The sequence below is a fragment of the Plutella xylostella genome, chromosome 8 (genome assembly GCF_932276165.1).
Source record: "Plutella xylostella chromosome 8, ilPluXylo3.1, whole genome shotgun sequence".
In the NCBI taxonomy this organism is placed as follows: domain Eukaryota; kingdom Metazoa; phylum Arthropoda; class Insecta; order Lepidoptera; family Plutellidae; genus Plutella; species Plutella xylostella.
The window spans coordinates 4,132,047-4,154,226 of record NC_063988.1 but is presented as its reverse complement, the minus strand read 5'-3'; the positions used below and the strand labels follow the sequence as shown (position 1 = coordinate 4,154,226).

At 39.0% G+C, this 22,180-nt stretch overlaps 1 protein-coding gene across 2 annotated transcripts in view; it reads left to right on the top strand.

Moving 5' to 3' along the window:
* The first annotated feature begins 9,472 nt into the window (after positions 1-9,472).
* LOC105389436 (dual oxidase maturation factor 2) overlaps positions 9,473-22,180 on the top strand; it is a 31,395-nt gene continuing 18,687 nt past the window's right edge. Inside the window, exon 1 of one of the 2 annotated variants that reach the window (XM_011560540.3) lies at positions 9,473-9,689. The gene's annotated coding sequence lies outside the window, so the exon portion shown is untranslated. Of the gene's footprint in view, positions 9,690-15,799; positions 16,141-22,180 lie in introns of those variants that run through there. The other variant, XM_011560541.3, reaches the window with a different exon arrangement.

Here is a 22,180-nt window from a genome sequence, read left to right as displayed (position 1 = left end):
CATAGCGATATTGTCGCCATTTCAATATAAGTCCCATGAGATCTTGTTGTAGATTGGGGCCCTTGTGCATGACGTCATTGAGGCTTAGACCGGAAGTACTTTTGCTACTTGCGTTGAATACAACTCGCACCTTCGTTGTTTCACTCTCTTTCTGAATAGCATGATGTGGGAGATAGCATCCCTTCTTCTCTCTGTCTTCTGATATTTTCATGTGATTTAATTCTTCATATTCCTTCATAAACTGTTTATATTGCTCTGCTAGATAATCTTGTTTTGCTAATTTACGCTCTAAGTTTCTGAATTGCGCCATGGCGGTTTCTTTTGTTGATCCTAATTTTTCAACTTCAGCGAGCTTTAGTGGTAGCCCTACTTCATAGCGACCACTGGGTAGACGACGCGTAGTAGAATTATAAAATTCCACACATTCTTGATCTTCGGCTGACATCTCGGTTTGATCATGCATATCTTCGATGTGCCAGAACTGCTGAATGTCGTCTATTTGATTTAAAACGACGTTGCAGTGATACGAAGTAGTCACGCTGCCGCAAAGAATCCACCCTAGTTGCGATAACTGAGCCAGGGGTTGCGTTTCATCGCCACGAATGATTCCGTCCATCATGATTAATGAATAAATTTCCGCACCTAATAAAATGTCAACAGGGCGGCTGACATAGAATTCCGGATCTGCTAAATTGATATCTGATATATGGCTCCATGCTGGTTTGCTGAATGTTTTTTGCGGAAGATTTTTAATCAAATTATTCATTATGATTACCCTTGCATTAAAAACAAAGTCACTGTGTAATGATTGGCAAGTTATGTCGAGCATCCCCTTGCAATTATTCTCCTTTTCTCCTATTCCAAATATGACTCCGTTGCATGATTGACGTTTTATACCTAGTTGCTGTGCTGCACGTTCACTTATCAAGGAAATTTGGGAACCCTGATCTATTAAGGCTCGCATAATGTGTTGATTTCCATCCCTTGAAGTCACCTTAATTAATGCTGTAGTTAGTAAAATTTCCGACGCATCACCCTGTGACTGTGACACATGGGAATTATTATTTCTGTTATTTGCTACTCTAGTTACTGGCGGCGGCATTTCCTGGGATTTCTGCTTTGCTAAGGCGTCATGTAGCAACGTGTTATGCTTATTGTTACATGCCCGGCATGTTTTTGTCGAAATGCACTTTTTACCGCGATGGTCATACAAGCAATTTATGCAAAGTTGATGATTGTTCAGTGTCTTTAATTTGATATCATTCGGCATGTTCAGAAACTTGTCGCACATGAACAAACCGTGTTCGGCTTCACAAAGCGGACACTTGATGCTTGTTGATGCGTGGGAATACTTGAAAAATGGTTTGCCCACGTTTTCGTTGTTGCCGTTCCTGGGAACGAATGCTTTTCTTGGGCTTGAAGTTGCCGAAAATTTCTGAGTAGGTACTTGATGAGGAAGTGGCTGTTGTTGAATGTTGCTGCTTTTTGGTGTGCATTCCTGCCTTCTACGCGCCGATTCCATCGTGATAAATTTGAGTTCCAAGAAATCTAGGAAATCCTGTAGAATTGGTAGTTCTCGCGAGTTGCCTAATGATTCGACGTATTCACCGTACGTAATGCTATCTAATTTTTGCGATAAGAGATGCACAAGGAGAGGATCCCAAGTACTTATGTCCACGCCTTGATTCTTAATAGCATGGAGGCTTTCCACGGTGATGTCATGTAACTTTTTAATTTGGTTACATGCTGGCGTTTGCATGTTAGGTAAATTCAGAAGAGTGTTGACATGTGAAGTAAAAATTAACTTCTTGTTTTCGTAACGGTGGTCTAAAATTTTCCAACAGATGCTGTAATTTTCTGAGCTGATTGATAAATGCTGAATGAGTCGCTCGGCGTCGCCTTTGACTTTGCTTTTTAAGAACTGCATCTTTTGTGCACTTGATAACGATGGATTTTTATGTATGGTCTCTAAAAATAGATCTCGAAATGACACCCATTGTTGATAACTGCCCGTGAAGACTGGTAATTCCATTGTAGGTGTAGACTTTTCAATGTGTGAGACTGACCACATCTTAGAATTTAGCGCCTTTTTGATACGATTATATGTTGACTCATGTCTGCTAAACATACTTTCATATGCTTCGTCCTCCTCACCTTCCAACGCGTCGATGATGTCCCAGTGAAGAGAGTCAATCACCGTCCACCGGCTGTCCAGAGACTTCAATAAATCCTGAAACTCCCATTTCTCGGAAACCGATTCGATGTTTATAGTATTAACCGTTCTGATGAATGCTTTGAAATTAACTGTCTGCTTACGGAGTAAGTCGTCGAGTTTGCTGTTAGTCCCTCTCGACTTATACTGTACCGCTGGTTGTGCTGCAGGCTCCACTGCCTGCTGCTGCGTGACTGATAACTGCTGCTGTGCTGATGTCCCAGGTTGGGGTTTTCCGGGAGGTTGCTTAGTCTGCTGCTGCTGTGCTGGTTGCTGACCTGCTGCTGTCCTGCCGGCGCTTGATTTGATCTCCCCTTCCAAGTTTTCGATGTATGCTTTGATGTCACGGTAGAGCTTCTTTGTTGATTCGAACTCACCTTTTTGAAAGTATTGATGCTCTATAGACTCATATGGAAGGAGTTTTTTGTTATTGGCGTCATACTCCGACCATAATAAGTCTAACATTTCCATTTTCCGCCTACAGTTGTCGACAGTCCGCCTATCGGCAGGGTCTTTTTTCATATTAGAAAGAAGCTTGGTCATGGCTTCGAAGATGTTCTTTTGACTCTCGTAGAGAGAATCCATTGCTGTATCCATGCTCATGGTTGATAAGGTATAGTAAGGGTAGATCTTACTTGATTACTGCTGCTGCTGATGCTGAGTGCAAGCTTGCGTCACACGCAAAGCCTTGCTATCTGTAGTTGATAAGCGAGGAGTATCCTCACTGAAATCCAATCTGCTAGGTTCACCACCACTTCACTGGTTCACACAAGTCACACGCGAGTCAAAGTTCCGAGTTACCGACACCGACGCGCGTGATCCTCGAGAGGTTTCGAAGGACCAAAAATGTACGTTAAAGTACTAGAGTTCAAATGATAAGATGCTTGATTAATTAATAATAGTTTATTTCACTTCAATATGTTATAACTAGAATGGACTGATGGTGAACAATGATAATTATTGATATGCTGGTGAGCACACGCGGCGTAATTGCTGTCCGAACGTGAACTGATGTCTTTAGGTAAAGTGTCGCCAAGCGGCGGCGGCGCGGCGGGCGCGCACAAGGTGTTAGGTTGCAAATGCACCGAACAATTATTATTTTTTTTAAAATGCAACGTTTAATCAATACCTTGCATGTTATGTTATTCTAAAGAACTTTCATTAATATACTTGGTAACGCGTAATGTCTTTATTATTATTTACTCGTTTGCTAAAATATCAAACTTTTTCTTAAAAAATACTATGTAGGTATCATTTAACTTTTTGATTTTCTGAAAGGAGAACCAATTGAAATTAAATTTGCATTCATAAAGGAATGTTTCAGAAAGGAATGTTTAAATATATTGAAAACAACTGACTTCAATGTAAAAATTTGCTTCCAATCGACCCTGACATCACCGATAACAAGAGCAAGAACATAAAAAACATTCAGAGAAACATAAATGCTTACTTTTTCCAAAACTGGTTCACTGGTCTTGACATTTCAAACCTTTCTTACTGTTTGTCGTATCGAATTAAACCGGAACCATTCTTAAGTATGTTAATTTGTCAAACACTGTATTTTTCCAGCTCTGCTATCTAAAATTAAACATAAATTCACTCATTTAAATAAAGCAACACACCTTCCTAATTTGAAAATACAATTTGTACACCAAATCAAAATTATTTCTGTAATAAATAATAACTGACCTGACGCAATAACTGCAAGGCTGGTAATGCACTTGTGTTATTATTCCGAGCGAATAATTGAAGTTCCGAGTAATACTGATAAAGTGTTCATACCCTGAGACACCTGTGAGTGGTGTTGTAAGCCAGCGGTCTTGACATTTGACAGCTCCAATACGACAGGCTCCTCTCCAAATGTTGCTTCAATTAAACTGTTAAACGTTTTTAACAATTACATAGGTATGGGGCTATCGGGCCTTGGGTCCATGGTGAGGTGATTTTATTTGCATATCAGTTACACCAGGTACTAACAAGAGGTTATAAGATTCTCATACTTTTTATATTTTAAGATATTACTAGCTACCATAATGTTTGCAACTCTGTGGAACCTTACCAAGTTATTACTTCTTCGTTAGATGAAGTTCAGCCACAATTATAACTTCAATAGGACTCCTTCTTTCATTTAAAAACACACTAAATACTCTGTGAATAAATTAAAGCTATTACGAAACTGCACAACGACATTTTTTCATCTTGAACGACAAAATTTGTAATCGTCATCGAAGAATATGATAGTGTTCAATTTCATTGTTATATTATTCATGTGTATCATGTGCTAATACTAACTTTTTGTTGTAAGCAAGTCTTTTATCCAAGAATATGGGTCCTAATCTAATAAGTGTTATGTAACTCCGCAGGGTTTCAGGGGGCTCCTTTCTTGAACCTCTCTTCTAAGTTACGATTAACAGCGATAAAGACGCGCACATAGTAATAGTAATTCATCTAAATCTTAAGTGCTTCTGAGGTATTAAGTATTATAGCGGTGAATCATTGGTCAATGTTATGCGTGCGCGATCGGTTGGCATCTGCACCACTACATTATACTTATTATGGTCCTTGAGCTATGTGATTGTAAATTGCTTCTTAGATATCAAAGGCCACCGGTGAATCTCCTTCTAAGTGCAGGTAGTTAATTGTTTAAACTTAGTGCTTTGGAGTATTTTCCGATTATAAGATTCTATAAAATCAATATAAAAATGTTTATACATCAGAATATTAAAAAAGTACTATGACCTTAAAGGGCCGGAATGACTGAATTGAATGTACTTTATCAGTAAATTTTGCAAAATAAGCCATTGTCCGGACTAGTGGCCACTTGACCGAAATCAACTAGCGTTACGGGTTAAATTGACCGAATCCAAAAACGTTAATTCTTTACATAGTGTGTTTGCGCTCTGAGGTAAGATTTGTTCATTCTTCAACCCAACAAACTCAACCTATAAGCGGCTTTAAATACTCACCAACTGGAATCTGACTCTCTCACAGACTTGTCTTTAGCTAAAACCAAAGAACAATAATAATGCGTGTTACAGTTTCTCACGCACAGAATCTATACAAAATGTCTACACTACAAAATAAAACCCTGTATTTTTGCCACCTTCTTATATCTAATTACTCTGGTTTTAAAAGTCTTTGTCGCTTGAACCCACGGTATACTCAACGTGGCACAGTCCTAGTAAATGTAAGACTATCTGGGATAATTTACATGCTTATGACGTATTTTCTATTGTTTTTATTCACCCGAGTGTCCCCTTCTAGCGCGCGGTGACCTCTTGTGTTTGATGAATTTCATAAGCCGTGATGGATGGTTCGCTCAGAGGTGACTCTCGGATCCAAACAATTAAGCTGAGAGCCGAGATTAAACCGTCACGAATATAATGCCTACACAGAGTTATTAAGAAACTGGTAGTAGTTATTAAGACAACTAGTATAATGGTGTATGAAACTTTAAGCTGAGCTTATTTGAATAGCATTGCATGATATGATACCTAATTCAACATGACATTACTATTCTATAAAAAAGCAAGGATTTTAAGATAAAATTAAATGCGTGTAGAAGTCATTTAAACTGAACCGATGATATACTAGCAACATTAGGTTTTAGGATGAATATACTAACATTTTATATTGCTGGAACTACTAAGAGATTATAATCTGCCAGCTTGTCCTTGATGACTGTTTGTTTCGTCGTCTTGAGCAATGTGCAACCAATACCATTGGCCGAATCACGTCCTTTATTAATCCTACATGTAGTTGTAAATGTAGATCATCATAAACTATAAAGGTACCATTAGTGCTTTCGTAAATAATTACAATTTTCTGAACACAGTGTAGTCTTATTAAAACTATTGACTCAACGTTGAATTGTATCCACGAAGGCCTTGTTACACAACTTGGGGCTTGGATAATAATAAATTAACTATTGACTACAAGTCTTCAGATTAGGACTTAAGTTGCTAATGATAAAAAAGCTCTTACCAGTATCTTAATAAGTAGCTACGAAAATGTCAACTACCTACTTAGGTAAGACACACCTGTACTATTACAAAATTAAAGATAGGTATATAGTGCCACAATCTTATCTGTTCCGGTGGTCAAAATGTGCAACTAACGAGACGTCATTGTCAAACGTCATTTCATACTCTGTGCGTTATTTGAGTTGTCAATTTCTGCGAAGAGGCTGACGCTACGTTATTTAATTTGTTTTGTGATTTTCTGGGTGAAATAATGCCAAAAGCGCTGTAATGTGATGCAAGAAAAGTAGTACTATATATATTGGCTTTTATGCAGGAAGAATAACATATTCAGGCGCCTTTAATTCCGTTTGAAAAATTGGAAGAACGAGTTGCAGCGGCTACAGGTTAGTGTTGCCAAATATGACGAATAATTTTACCCATATACTCCATGTAATTTTATTAAATATTTTCCCGAGAGGCCCGTGCCCCAGCAGTGGGGACGGGATGGGTCGTGATACTCGTGATGAAAAGTATATAATCTTTATTTTTCTTTGATTACAGGTGTGAGGACATGACATGATACTTTAAATCTTAGGCAGTATACCAAGAAGAATTTCTCGCACCTGCAGCGATTTTAGACGAAATAATGATGATTTATGTCATGTCATTGTTTTCCCAACCTATCAAGAGTTGGCTGAAAGAAATTGCTTTTTGGCAATTAGCCTTTGGAAGGAGACCCGTGCCCCAGCAGTGGGGACGTGATGGGTCGTGATGATGATGATGAATAAGCCTTTGCACACTGTCTGAATTTCTTTAAATTGTGTGCTCTTGTTTCTATTTACTTTAGAAAATGTAAAATAAAGTGATCAAAAATAATAATTAATAGTTTTTTTTAAGTCGTATCTCGTTATTCCCACGACCCACATATATTACCATATACCATTGTAATCTAGATTTTAATCTCCTATATCAGAACATAATCAGAACTAATTTTATTTCTGTTCGCCGTGGACAAATTTTCCATACAGCAAATGTCGTTTGATATATTATATCCTCTTTCATTTACTATCGACCCTATATTTTGATTTATCTATACTTATGAATGTACCTAATTATAACAATAGGTAATAGCAGAAATGCATTGTCGTTTAAACCAGAAATAGGCAAAATTTTATCGATGGCATCACTGGATTCGATCACAGCGATGTCGCCACCGGAACAGATAAGATCGTGGCACTATAAGTTGGTTTGACATATTCGTTGTTTTTTTTTTGTGTGAACCAATGAGGTACTCAAAGGTTTTTAGATCAGTATTTGGCAGTATACCCGTATACAATACAATAGGTACTTATCGATATATTATTTCCAATTGCAGCAACCTGGATAGGCAAAAAACATGTATCACATGTAAATTGAGGCAACACTTCGGAACATAAGGCAATTTCTCTCTGATCTGCATGCAGTGGGCGCCGAGCACCTGACTCGAATAATTCAAACTTCGCCGCGAGACAGTGGCTATACGTTGTCGTATGAGTAATGGCACCGAATGGCACAGGAAGGTTACTCTATCTTAACAAAAAACGAACGAACGAGAGCTCTCATGGAATCGCTACGTTTAATGCAACGAAATGGAGTAGTCTTTTCGTAACTGTGTCTTTAGTAAGCTAGAGCGACCCATCACGTCCAAGACACGTAGTTTCAGGTGAATTTTATGGAAATTTAAAGAATCGTGATACACGATTTATGCATATGCAAAATAAATTAGATAGTCACACAGCATACTTAGGTAAAACGGTGTTAGTATTTCCAGCAAAATTAATTAACACCTTAATATTTTGGAATTCTTACCGGAAAAAAAATATGCGAGCAAAGCTACTGGTCATATCTAGTCTTTTATAAAATAAACCTATCCGTATTAGATTGAGATACCACCAAACTATGCCTAAAATAGCGCAAGTACTTTTTTAATTAATACAAACAAAACCTAAAACAATAAGTTTTACAAGCTAACGCTACAGTCTAGGTGTAAGATAACAGTGAATTTATCAATATTCACCGAAGTCATCGCGATGTTCAGAGTTACGAAAACTCCAGCTAATGTCGCAACAGCTCCAGTACTGCACACGATCTTGTAGTCTAGTAGATACATCGACTAAACTGTACATGATACGAGTACATAGAAGCTGTTTCATACTCTCATTCATATTAACTATGTACTACGGTTTGAAATTTCAATTAAAATAAGTGCTTGTTACAATGTAGTAAGAAGATTATTTGAAAGATGATGCTCGATATACTTATGCACAATAATCGTAAAATTTCATTTTAGCTAGGTAGGTTTACTTAATCATTAAATAAATAGCTTCAAATAAGTAGTTCTTACACAAACTGAGCAGAAAGTATAGTGGTGTACGTCATATTGCTCATTTTGTCTGTTTGCTGGTGGCAAAACTAGAGGATCCTAATTTTAGAAATTTCAGTAGAAAGATTTATCTGAAATCTTCCTTTTAGGTAATGAAGCCGAACCTAATTGTAAATAAATTGTATTTAGGTAATATTTTTTTAAAAACCATAAGTTTACAATGTAATTGCAATAATTGTAACTTTTTTACTCTTATATATGTATAAATAAGAAGCTTTGGCTCATACCGCCAGCAAAAATGTGTGCCAATTTTTATGAAATCATTAAAAACACTTGTCACATTTAGTTTTGTCAAAAAAGGATGTAAAAAATATGAATAAATTAAAAACTTCATACATAAATGCTACACTGCAATATGGCGTAACATTTTTATTAAAAACCTATTAAACTACTACTAAAAAGTGTACAAACAGTCTGACTACTTATTGTTGGGGCAAACTGTGAATTAATCTGTCTTCTTGTCATAAAGCTGGGTGCTAATTTATCCATCTGATATGTTCAGCAACTTGAGGACAGCGCCATGGGGCATGGCTTTTAATTACTATCTGACCTCTACGAGCCACTTGTAGCGCTTTCTAGTTAGCGGATTAAGTATTTAATAATGGACTGTCTGCAAATACGTGTAAAGTACAGGGTACGAGTACATATTGTGCTGTATGAAGACAGAGTTTCTGTGTCCATAGCCATGGGCACACTTCGTATTTATAATTTCATTTTTGTAGGTACACATTATTACAATACTAAACATGTTTCTCAAATGAAGAATAAAAACCTTTTTGAAATCATTTTCTTAGGAACAGAACTATCCAGAAGCAGATATTTATCATAAAGGCGGAAGCAACAGAGTTGTAACGTTTCAATGTTTTGTTACAGGTGTGACAACACCAATGGCGACGCATCACGAGACATTCATCATACGACATGACACTGTCGAATTGTAAAGATATTTGGATGTGATAATTGAAGATTATGTAATGTACTGTGTCTTCATTTATTGTGACATGCTTAGTGAAACTGAGGTGCGTTAGTGACATCATTATATGGACGTGGAAATGAAAAGAGAAAAGTACAAGATTATCTTCTCAGAACTAAGGTGAGTTAGAAAGTTTTCATTAACTTCATAGTACCTTGTATACATAAACATTCAATGCTGTAGTATACCAATAGTAGGGAAAAATCATCGTGCTTATCACGCTAATCTGAAATCTCAACAGTTAAACTCAATTTTCACTTACAAAAATGGTTGGCACAACATTACAAAAATCGCGAACTCTTCGCCTCTAACCTTCGTGTGCCATTTATCCAGCAGCTGATTTCGTGGTGATATAATTGTTTCCCGCTGTGACGTAAAGACTGACGGCTGCGGTCGAAGCGAGCAAATATGGGCGCAATGGCGATGGAAATAAGATATTGGAAAGTGAAGAGTGATGTTTGGCAGAGCGCGTCGCAGCCGGCAGTGAAAGTGTCAACAGACGGCTCGAAGCCCTGACGAGCACACTCCGTCTGGTCGGTCGAGCACAACTGGTTTGGCATGAAAGCGCTGCAGCAGCCCCGCAGCGCTGTCCTTCGACTCCGACAGCTGAAGGGCTCAAAAGTTATCGTCGCACTCGCTCTTGAGGCTATGCGATGTGAGTGAGTGCAATGAAAAACTTTTGTCACGTCTTAATTTTTGCGCCTGTACCCAGCGCTCACGTGAATCAATACTGACCTTTACGGAATAACATTTACCTTCTGCATTGAAGAAAGTTGACTTTCTACTGGCGCGCGGGGCAAGGTCATCCGTACTGTGCTTTGTTCTTGCACCCGGTTATTTATCTTTATAATTAATTAAGTACTTGTTTTATTAACCTGACTCAAGGTAAAATACCTACTTACAATGATATTTATGCTAAAAATAACACACGAACAGTTGAACCTATTTTGATGAGTAAACTGGCCTTACGATATGATGACCAATCGCAGGAAGACTTGTAATCACGGAAGTAGCTACGCAATACATTGAAATACCATTTTATCCTCAACAAGTGGTAACAAGGAGGTCTCACCCGACGCTCGTGCGCTCACCTGCGCGCGCGCACCTCATCTCCGCACCGGAAACAATTACAGATAACCGTCAAACTGCGATCTTCACAGAATAATCACTACTTACAAGGAGCCGTAAACCAAAGGATGTGGCTTTAGACCTTTTATGTCAAACAAGAACTTAGTATTCCGGCCCGTAATTACATAAATTTATATTTTTTGTGATCTTCCTCATTTCATTAGGTACAGGTAGATAACCCAAAAGTGGTAATGATGCGGTCTGTAACATTGTTACACCAATGCATCTTACTTAATTTTGATGTAATATACGCCATTTATTTAATTCACTTTTTGTTGTTAAATCATTTGCAAAAACTTTGTCGGCCAATTAAGTTTTAACCAAACCTTGCTGCACAAGATACCATCTCTTTGTTATTTAACAAATGCATTGTGTACAGAACAAGTGAGTACTAACATACGAATGATTTGTTTGGCTTAGCAACAATACTGAGCACTCTTGTGACAAGATTGAGTTATGTCTGTAAGCGCTGCAGAACTACTCCGACTTTACTTTACATCATCCAATAACACATATTTCCATGCAATAAGGTAGTGACTTCGCGCTCCGATATATCTTGTTGTTGAAGTTGTAGTGACCCCCCTAGTCTGGGTTACATAATGCCTATATTGAGCGAAGAAAGCGTCCTTTACGGAGAGCTAGCTATTGACACTGTTTGCTGGCAATGGCGGTTGCCGGGTGCTGGTTAGAGTTACAAGTTACTTCGTATTGCTCAACTATTTATTGCAGTCTGTAATGACGCGGTTATAAAGTTATGTTATGTGTTAACATTCTTGTAAGATGATGCTAGAGACGAGTATATATTTGTTTTTTTTGTTCAAGACATCTTTTATCAATTATTTTAACCTTCCGTTTTGGAGTAAACAGTTATCATTCAATAGATTTACAAAGAAAGATTACTCGAGAAACAAATTAGTACAAACGGAAAACTGCAGCAACACCCGGCTATGTCAAGTATGTCACGTTTACAATGACAACGGTACCGCCGAGGATTCCGTTTGATTTGGTTGAATGCATTCCATGAGAGAAACTCGCACGCTTACGCAACGCGCTTCGCACATACGCGCATTGTTGGGTGTACCCTGTCCTACATTTAATGTGCAAAATGTAAACAAACGACGGTCAATGTGGCGACATGTGACCACCTCGTCAGAAGTTCAAACAATAAATAATAGGCTTGCATCGTTTGGATAGGCTCAAGATAGCTTATGATGGTACCAAGTAGGTACTTAAGTGCTTACTAGATATTCTATTCTATCACGGAAGACAACCAAAACCTGAAGTAAAAATGAAAATATCATAAAACTTATTATTTTACATAACGTAATGTTATGAGCACAAGTTAATGACAAAAAACCGCAAGCTCTGTTTGCTCAAGTAGGACAAACTTTGAGTAACTGTCCGAGTGTTGATGACGTCCACCCCTAAGGCGGTTCTCACACTGCCACAAGACTGCCACGCATCACGCTGCATCTTGCGTGAATAATGTGTATGCGTGGCTGGTATCTCCGTTTGTATAGAAAACACGCACAGTCCAACACACAGAAAACGCATCTCTACCTGCGTTCATGCTTTCATACAATTCACAGGGTAAAGAAACTGACAAGTCTTCGCAATCGCAATGTAAGTGAAACTTATGAGAGTTATAAGTTACTTTTTCCAATAAATATTCCTAAATCATGTAGCTCTGATTACATGATTTTACTATCTACAAATGAGAACCCAGAACTCAAGACTTATCCCCCTATTACCAATTTTTGGCTGTTTCGGAGGCTTGCATCTGATGTGCATAAGTTCAGTTCCCAGTTACCCACCATACATACTTTCTTACTTACCTTTACGATAATGAAGCATCATGTTAAAATGCATGACGAACGGTTTGCCAACACATTGCTGGTTTTCCGTCTACGGGTAGGTATATAGGTACTTACATATGCAGGCTCGACCGTTTTGCATAAGTATGCATACGTAACAGAGAAGCGATCTTTGTTCCGACCCAGACTGCAGCAAAAATTAAGTTTTTTTTTTTGTAAATGAAATTATTATGTGACAGACTTATAGACGCATTGTCTACAAATTGAGGTATCATAGGCTGATATAGGCCTACTTTCAAATGGTAGTCTCGGAAAGCTAGCTGTATAAATTAATTTAAAAAACTCATCTACAACTCACATTTACTGTACTTTTATCTGAGTGGTAGAAATATTTTAGTATTTTTATTTGAGAGGTCAGTGGAACAGACTGTCTCCGCATGTCCTCAGTGACTCACGAGTCTGGTAAAACCTGAACGTTTTCACATCATCAACTCTGTACCTATCTGGGGCATGATGGTATTTTATCTTGAAAGACCGCTTAATACATACCGATACAATACTAAGTTTATGCCTATATAGTTCATCTATAAAGTCCTAGAAACAGAAATGAATTCGAATTAATTAATAATCGATGTACCTATATTACCTTTCTTTTAGTTATTTTAAATTAATTCACTCTTTATTTTCATGGCTTTATAGATGGACTGTTGTAATAAAAGACAATGCAGAGTACAGAATGTTGTTAGAGAGGGCTCTTGACGTCCCGACCACCTTATTACCATTTACCTACGATTAAATTTAGAATATCCAATCCTGACTAATGGATTATACCACAGCAAATCAGTCAACGGATTATAATATAACAGCTGACCTCTGTTATCAAGCATCGTATTTTGAAGGAAATATCAGTATACAAACATTGTTTATTCTTAGTGACGACAAAAATAGAACCTTGCATTCTTATAATAACTTCACATGACAATATCTGTTGACGCCGCCGGCCGCCTCAAGGAAGCAAACAGTCGGTTATTGCGACATTAAAACTTACTAATATCGATTTTAATTAAGAATGCTAAGCAATGCTTGGCAGAAGTGGCCGGTTTTCCTCAGTATTGTGGCGGAGGTCGCCATGAGGTCACCCCCGGCCGACAGCAAGGTCCTTCTAAGATGCCATCAACACTTGATTAGATATTCTTTGTCTCATTATTAGATTCATTCATGATCATCTTGATTGTTTGATTGTTACTCTGACAATGCAATTTAATAACGTGTGCCTGTGTCTTGCGTGTGCTAGGTTTATTATGCACCGAGGGTGGTATACACGAGTCCGCTATAACTTTATCAAACAATCGACGCGACGGATCAAATTACTGACATTATTAAAAAATCAAATTCTAAAACTCCCCAGAGGCACAGTTTCATGTAAGTATCAGAATCTATTTCATGTTTTGTGTGTCTTATTGTCTACGCGTCTACGCGTTCTCGGTGAATATCGTGATGGACACGTAAGTGAAGTTGGACATTAATCAGACATTGTGAAACAGGCCCTTAAACCCCTCCCTCCTGATTGGGAAATTCTAAAACCATGTGGACGCAACACTAGGTGTAGGTTTTTCCAAAGATATTCCTATACATTCTAATTACCATACTACATGACTGCGGCAAGTCGTGCATCGAACAGTTCTGGCTTGTTCTAGTTCTAACGCAAAATAGATCAAAACAAACGGACTCACTTAAAATTCGTGGAAAAATCCCACAATTTTTTTATGCACATATAAGGATACACCCTTTTTTTGAAATATTGTTTGTTAGCTAACTAAAAATTGTTATCTTTTATTGAGTAAGTACTTAAGTAGTTCTTTATAGTACGTTTGTAGGTAATGCTAGGCCACGTCACGTAATGAATAGGTTCAGTGACTATGGCTATATCTTGTGCGTGTTGTCTTAACTTCTACTAAAACATAATAGTGCGTATTTGCCGCACGAATATCCTATTATCCGTTCCTGACCATTTTAAAGAAACGCTGTGTCATTTGAGCTAGCCTCAATTGTTTCTAAAAACTTAATAACTTCCTTAAGTAATACCTCTACAAAAATAATAAAAAAATATCCGCCTAGGTACGTTCTAGGCACGGCCTAAGTATGCAGAGTTGCCTACAATTAGCTTTTTACATAACATTGCAAGCTTAGCAATTATACTCGCTCGTAGCACACATATCCGCACAATAAGCACACAGCTGTGCGTTCTTGCAGAATAAGTATCTCATGAATGTTTCTTGGCATTTAAAAAAACAACTTCCGACAGTTCCGAATAATCAATATTTAATAATTTCTTGTCGATACTTACCCGACCTTCAGTTATAGGAAGTGTTTACTGTTTTCCACATTCTGATTACTAAGTTACCGAATGCTAAGGTCAATATGACTACTTCCTGAAGCCCATTCTCTGAATTGAAGTTGTGTTCAACATGTTGTGAGTTGGTGATGACTGTCATCAACGCATTTTTGTTTTAGATAATTGCAAAATCACCTAGCTCCCTGTTTTCTATAAAAAAAATGTTTAACCACAAATGTTTTCGTGTGCTATGAATATATTTTGTTTATCGTCACGTGCATACCAATGCTAAGAATATCTTTTTGATTCTGAAACGGCTAAATAAATGCAGTATTAGTTCACGTGGTAAATACGTGCCTAGCCGATATACTTATGTACGAAGTGACTATTTTTAGAACTTGTTACGAAAAAGGTCTCAAAGCCTCAAAAGGCGGAGGCCTAGTGCACTATCTATTCAGGGTTTACATCAGCGAACTTATTATAGTCCGCTGGTTTACATAGAATAGCCGATCCGGATGTTTGAAAACATAACGCTTCGAGTGAAACGTGTTTTCATTCACTATTTGCATACATTCCTGCATACACTACACGCCTATCTGTACTTTGTAGTTTGTACTAATTACGTGAACGTGTGCCCGCCGCGCCGCGGCCGCCGTCGTCGTGTCGTGGCTTTGTTTCGTAAATGCGGTTACAGACTTATCAGCGACAACGTGAAATTGGTCACATAGACTTGGCGATGACCTATCACGTCTGTCAATAAATTAGTCACTACACTCGTTTACCGCCTTCCAGTACGTTCCGTACGTAGGTAACCTTTCAATGTTAATCTGAACTCTGCATCTCAGTGCCTTCAACGAGTACTTCCGTGGAGGTTTTTTGGGCCTACCGCTAATTGTAGGTTTGTGTAATCATTTCCGTGCCAACATCCTCGTGGGGCTGCCGGCGGCGGCGGCGGCGACGCGAGGCGACGACAAAGGCTCGAGATAAGCTGTACGTGCGCCCGCGCAGCCGCCGCGGGACCTTGAGCGCCGGCCGCGCTCCTTCCCGCGATAAAACTATACCGCTCAGTCCGGCGCAAGCCTCTACCGATATAGCACGACATACTTATGTCGGACCGTGAAAACACTCGAATTACGAATAGCCGACAATGGCCACCCCTAGTGCAACCCCAGTGATAATCTAACGATGCAGTGAACTCAGCGACATTGTATACGTGTAGTGAGTGTGATGTGTTGTGCCAAGTCTCCCTGTGCCATAATAGGAGATCGTTTATTTCACTTTGGAATCACAAAAGGTGGGTACATTGAGCTGACTCAAGTACTTAAGCATAATGTTTCTAACTCTTAAGTTTGTTTAGCTCGATATTGTTTCCTGTTGCATTCAGTATATTATAATGTCAACTTCCATGTCCTAAAAAATTTGCAAGATGCTGTTAATTCTATCTCAAACATATCAGAACAAGGAACTCGCACTCTTGAGTGCTAATAAACAGCAAAAGTTTGCAAAACTGAAGCCAAAATCTTTTTTTTGTCGTTTATGTAAGTAACTGTGATACTTACTACTATCCTTTGCACTTTTACCAATATATTTGTCCACATTGGACAAAGCCATTAGATATTGATAATATTTAAGGATTATCCTACACTGAATTTCTTAGCTGTAAAACATGAGTTCTGATAACGAGTCAAAAAGTAAGGATAACCTCGTTTTTTACTTACATACATAACCACCACCAATATACCAATACCAATGAAGATCGAGCACTGAAGGTAAATAACAAATAATGATAAAGCATATTTTGTGAGTGTTTGTGACCTTTCCAAACAATTGCTTGAAATCTCCGTCGACAGCGACTCTGATTTAAGCCTATTGTTGCATTATTAGATAATTAAATAAAAGCTTATAGGATAATGAAGTATCCGTAGTTTTTGGTAACCCTATTTACTCACTCTCTAAGGGCTGATTTTTCAATGGTCAGATAAATGTTATCTGAGGAATAAAGTTGCTGTCACTGTTTAATACAAGCATTAAGCGCGACAGCATCAGGATTATTCCTCAGATAACTTTTATCTGACTATTGAAAAATCAACCCAAAGTAGAGTAGAATTGTTATCAACTACCTACGATATAATATTTAACAATTTCGATAGTATAATTATTCATTGTTGGTACCTACTTACTTTTTTATTTACATTTTTTAGCCACGATAGTAGTCATAAAGTAAATGGAGCAGCGGACTACTAGAGTCACATCCTATAATGGAATCCATGAAGGGGAGCTCGCACGTCTGGGAGCAGAAAGCCTACCGTTGGGCCCCGAGCCCATCATCGGGCTACCAAAATGCACCAGTCGTCGCGAGATCAAGGACTGGGCACAGAACCAAAGCTTAGAGGCTTGGAATAATGTACCAGGGCAACATCATGCAAGAGCCCTAATCGTGGGCTATTCGCAGAAATTTACGCGTCGAGCTTTAGAGCTCACACGCAACCAGTTAAGGGTCTTGACAAGAACCTTATCAGGTCACTGTAGGTTGAACAGTCACTTACATAAAATGGGTCTGTCCGATACTCCAACTTGTAGATTTTGCAATGAAGAGGACGAAACGCCCATGCATATTCTCTGTGAATGTGAGGCCATCATTCACAAGAGAAACAGAATCTTGGGCGGCTACAAATTAGCCCCCATAGATGTCAGGTCTCTCCCTCCAGGTAAGATCATCAGGTTTATAAAAGACCTGGGCCTGGATAGTGAGATTTGACTCGGCAAGGGGAGTCACAATAGATCTTTTAGGTCGCAGTGGCGAATGGGCACTGGTTGCCCTCCCCTTTTCTATAACTATAACTATAAGGAGGGTTTACCGTTCGGAGATGTACCCGATGATGGCTACCGATAATCTACACAACTTGTATAGTATACCCGAAATGAAGTGACTCTGCTCGTCATTCTAAACATTTTTTGTTCAACACCCCATTACATTATATTATTTACTAGGAGTTATTATAGTGACTGAATCTAGTCGCAAATCTGCTCCATCATGCCATTTGATGCATTTGATTTAACTTCGCTTACAGTATCACAATAAAACATTCTATTACAAACTGTAAATTGGAGTTTAAAGCTGACCACTGCAACCTGATATTTACACGCAATTGCTCTCATTAAATTACTTCAATCGGATAATCATTTTGAAATTGTACTATTATCATGGGATTAGGCTGCGCTCGCGCCGGCCACTCCCAAACAACGGGGCTACAAATTGGCTACTGAATTCTTATTCAGTACTATAGCTAGCTTTACCTAGGTACCTACGTATCCTTTATGATTATTTTTGTATCACAGATTTTCTAAATTTTTTTCACTTTAATTCTATAAACGATCATTAAGAGAGCCAAAAGACAGCATCTGGACAACATCGTAAGAGGGATGGAGACACTCCTCAGAGCTAACGAGTCACGGAAATTCTATAAGGAAGTAAGCTCCTGCAAGAAAGGCTACCAACCCACGGCTCAGTTCCTTGAAGACGATGATGGAAACCTGATATCGGACAGAGATACTATCATGACCTGCTGGCGCGACTATTTCCAGCAACTGCTCAACTGCCAACCACTCGAGGAACAAGTACCCCGCTCTATGGAACACAATAGCGAAATCGTGGAACCCCCGACCTTTGAAGAAGTCCGTGAAGCCATAATGAGACTCAAAAACCACAAAGCACCGGGCATTGACGATTTACCCTCCGAATTGTGGAAATACGGCTGGGGTCGAGTACAGTCGGAACTATTCCAGTTACTGTGCAAGATCTGGGAAGAGGAAAAGCAGCCAAAGGAATGGAACCTAGGAGTGATCTGCCCTGTACACAAAAAAGGGTCCAAAAAGAAGTGTACCAACTATCGTGGCATTGCGTTGCTCCCGACAGCGTATAAGGTCCTGTCCTACGTGTTGCTCAAGCGATTGGAGCCATACACGGAAAAAATCCTTGGTGATTATCAGTGTGGCTTTAGACGCAACCGTAGTACAGTCGATCAGATCTTCCTCCTGAAGCAGCTTATGGAGAAGAAATGGGAATACGCGCAGAGCATCCATTCACTTTTCGTGGACTTTACTAAGGCGTACGACAGCATTGATCGAGAAGCGCTGTTCACTATCCTACGCAACTTTAAAATACCGGCAAAAATAGTGAGCATGGTTGAGGTTGCCACAAAGGAGAGTAGGATGAAGGTTCGTGTTGGAGGAGAACTGACGGATGAGTTCGCGGTGGTCACCGGTCTAAAGCAGGAGGATGCCCTATCGCCTATGCTTTTCAACCTAGCCCTGGAGCATGTTCTCAGAGGAGTTTTAGAACTTGACTTCGGGCTACAACTCAATGGAAAGCACAAGGTGGTTGGCTATGCCGATGACCTAGCGGTGCTGGGCAAAACAGCTGAAGAGGTTCGGAAAGCTGCGAAACTCCTTGATACAGAAGCCGGAAAAATTGGTTTAAGAATAAACTGCGGAAAATCCGAATATCTCCACATGAAGCGCTACAAGGACAAGTCCGTTCGCAGACAAGACCTGCATGTTGGAGATGTGACGTACAAAGGGGTCTCCCGGTTTAAATACCTAGGTTGCACTGTCACGGATACGAACACTCGCGACGAGGAAATCGATACCCGCATCCAAAGCTTCCTGCGCTGCAGTGCCGCTTTGCATAAAGTGTTGACGTCTAGGCTTCTGAGCAGAAACACCAAACTCAGAATTTACAAAACGGTAATAAGACCGATACTGATGTACGGGTGTGAGGCCTGGACGTTAACGCAGAAAGAAGAGAGCAAACTGCTGGTGGCGGAACGGAAGGTCCTAAGGAAGATCTTTGGCCCAAGACAGAGACCCGATGGAAGCTGGAGAGTCCTGAAAAACGCCGAACTGGAAGATCTGATGGCGGGGGCTAACATAGTGGGAGAAACAAAAGCCCACAGACTTCGCTGGCTAGGCCATCTCCAGAGAATGGGAGAAGATCGTAGCGCAAAAAGAGCCTACATGGGCCGTCCGACGGGGTGCCGACCGGTGGGCCGGCCCAGGTACCGCTGGAGTGACGCGGTGGAGGCGGACCTGCGCGAGCTACAAGTCGTTGACTGGCGGGAGACTGCACTGGACCGTCAGAAGTGGCGATCTCTTGTATCGGAGGCCAAGACTCACTTTGGGTCGCTGAGCCAGCGGAGTAAGTAAGTTAATTCTATAAATGAAGTTCGCTGGAAATGCTAATGTTTTAATATAGTCTTTCGTGTTTATTAGTCAATGAGCGATGAGGGGTACTACTAACTTTTAACAAAATCCCCACACCTACTCTCTTCTTTTAAAAATCTTGCAATATGAGCTAACGATCTATACATATATTTTACAACTTTAAATAACATAATTATTTACTGTATTCTAAATTGCTTTTTAAAGGAATTAAGTACTAACAGTTCCGAAGAAAATCATACTTAGTTAACTAAACATAAAACTGCACTATTTATCTTTAATAAGCAAGATACTCATATTATATACCGTATCGAAAAAACTTATTCATTATTATGAAAATAGGAAAAATTCTATTGGGTTCACGATCTTGTCAATATTAGTACTTGTACTACACTCACGGGCAATGAAATAGTTCCACTCACAAAGTGCCGTCACCAAACAAACCCATTCTTTTCAAATATTTCATTTAAAAAATTGAACATAATGTTATTGTTGTTGTTGGTAATATCCTGATGCTCTGTGGAATGTACTTCAATGTTGCAGAAGGCGTCGTCGTTAAGCTAGCACTTTCCGTTTAGGAGTAATTTGTCGTTTTTCTCAGTGGAACCTTTTCATTGCCCGTGAGTGTAGTTACTATTCTGTGTCAATAGGAATCCGGTAAGTCTCCATGGGTTTTTCCAGAGTCCAACACTGCGCTTTGTTATTTATACATACATATTTACATATTCAAGTACTTGTTCTTTACGGATTGCGGATCCCGGATTCATCACTATCTCACCTTATCTGTATAATAATATCATACACTAAATAATATGTAGGTGTTTATCATCACGACCCATCACGTCCCCACTGCTTGGGCACGGGTCTCCTTCCAATGAAGGAAGGATTTAGGCCTAGTCCTCTAGGTGTTTATATGACCAACAAAAGTATATTGGTATGTCGGTATAGTATTCTTATAATATTATAACCGTCTATCATCTATCTATTTATCTATGGTTTGCTTTTGATACTTTGCTACTAATAATAATAAAATAAACGTACACAAGAAGGAGATAATTATTTGCACGTGTATCATGTTTCTACATTATTGATCATGATCGTATATCAAATATTTATACATAATCCTATTCATAAGACAATAGAGGTGTTAACGGTGGTGCAATAACAAAAAGGTATGTAATGAATAGCTCCAATCCACGGGTATGGATCTCAAGTTCTCTAATCCCAATTCTTCATTCGCTTTCGCTTTGATTCGTGGATTAAAAAGTTGTTCATTAATTGTTGATTGTTCGTTGCTTTATAACAAGCATTCGTAACTATTACAAGAGCTTCATTCCCATGCATTGTTCTTCTTGCGTCAACTTTTCCTATAATAACTGGGCTGGAGCAGTCCCTTCGCTTATTTTGTCGACACTTGCTATTAGTCTAAAACCATTTAGATCTACTTTAGGGTGAGTTGCGCAATGCACACCACTCCTCTCCCACCTTTTCAAAGCTAAATTCATTATCAAACGAATCAGAAGAAGCGTTATTTTTTCAGCTACACAACACAGCCCTAACTATCCTCATCAGCTACTTAATACACGATACCCCCGAACATTACACTCTCATAAAAAGCGCTATGGCATTATACAGGGTGTAGCAAAAAGGGTATACTAAGCCGAAACTAGCATGTTATATCTAATGCTGGTTTCGGCTTAGTATACCCTTTATGCAACATCCTGTAGATAGGATTGTTTGTTATAGTCATTTCTATCTTACTCAACTATACCTATCGGTCTTCTATGTGTTTTAGTATCAACACATCATACTTCTCCAGAACATCTGCCGTTCCGCTTAAATTTGGCGCGTGTCGGCTGCATCTTGCAAAATTGCACGAAATTTTACGCAAAAATGTCTGATGTTGCAGCTTCTTTTGTTACTTTGGTCAGAATCGTGATCAAAATTTTTGTACAATTGTGTCACGGGTCTATTTAGGTCTAACCTTTTATGGTATTCATTGAACTCTGGTTTTGCCATCAATTATTTGGATTAACTTAAACCGATTGATGCTGCAACATGGGACTGTCACTAACTTATAAATATCCGGAACTTACGTTATCTAATATAAAGCA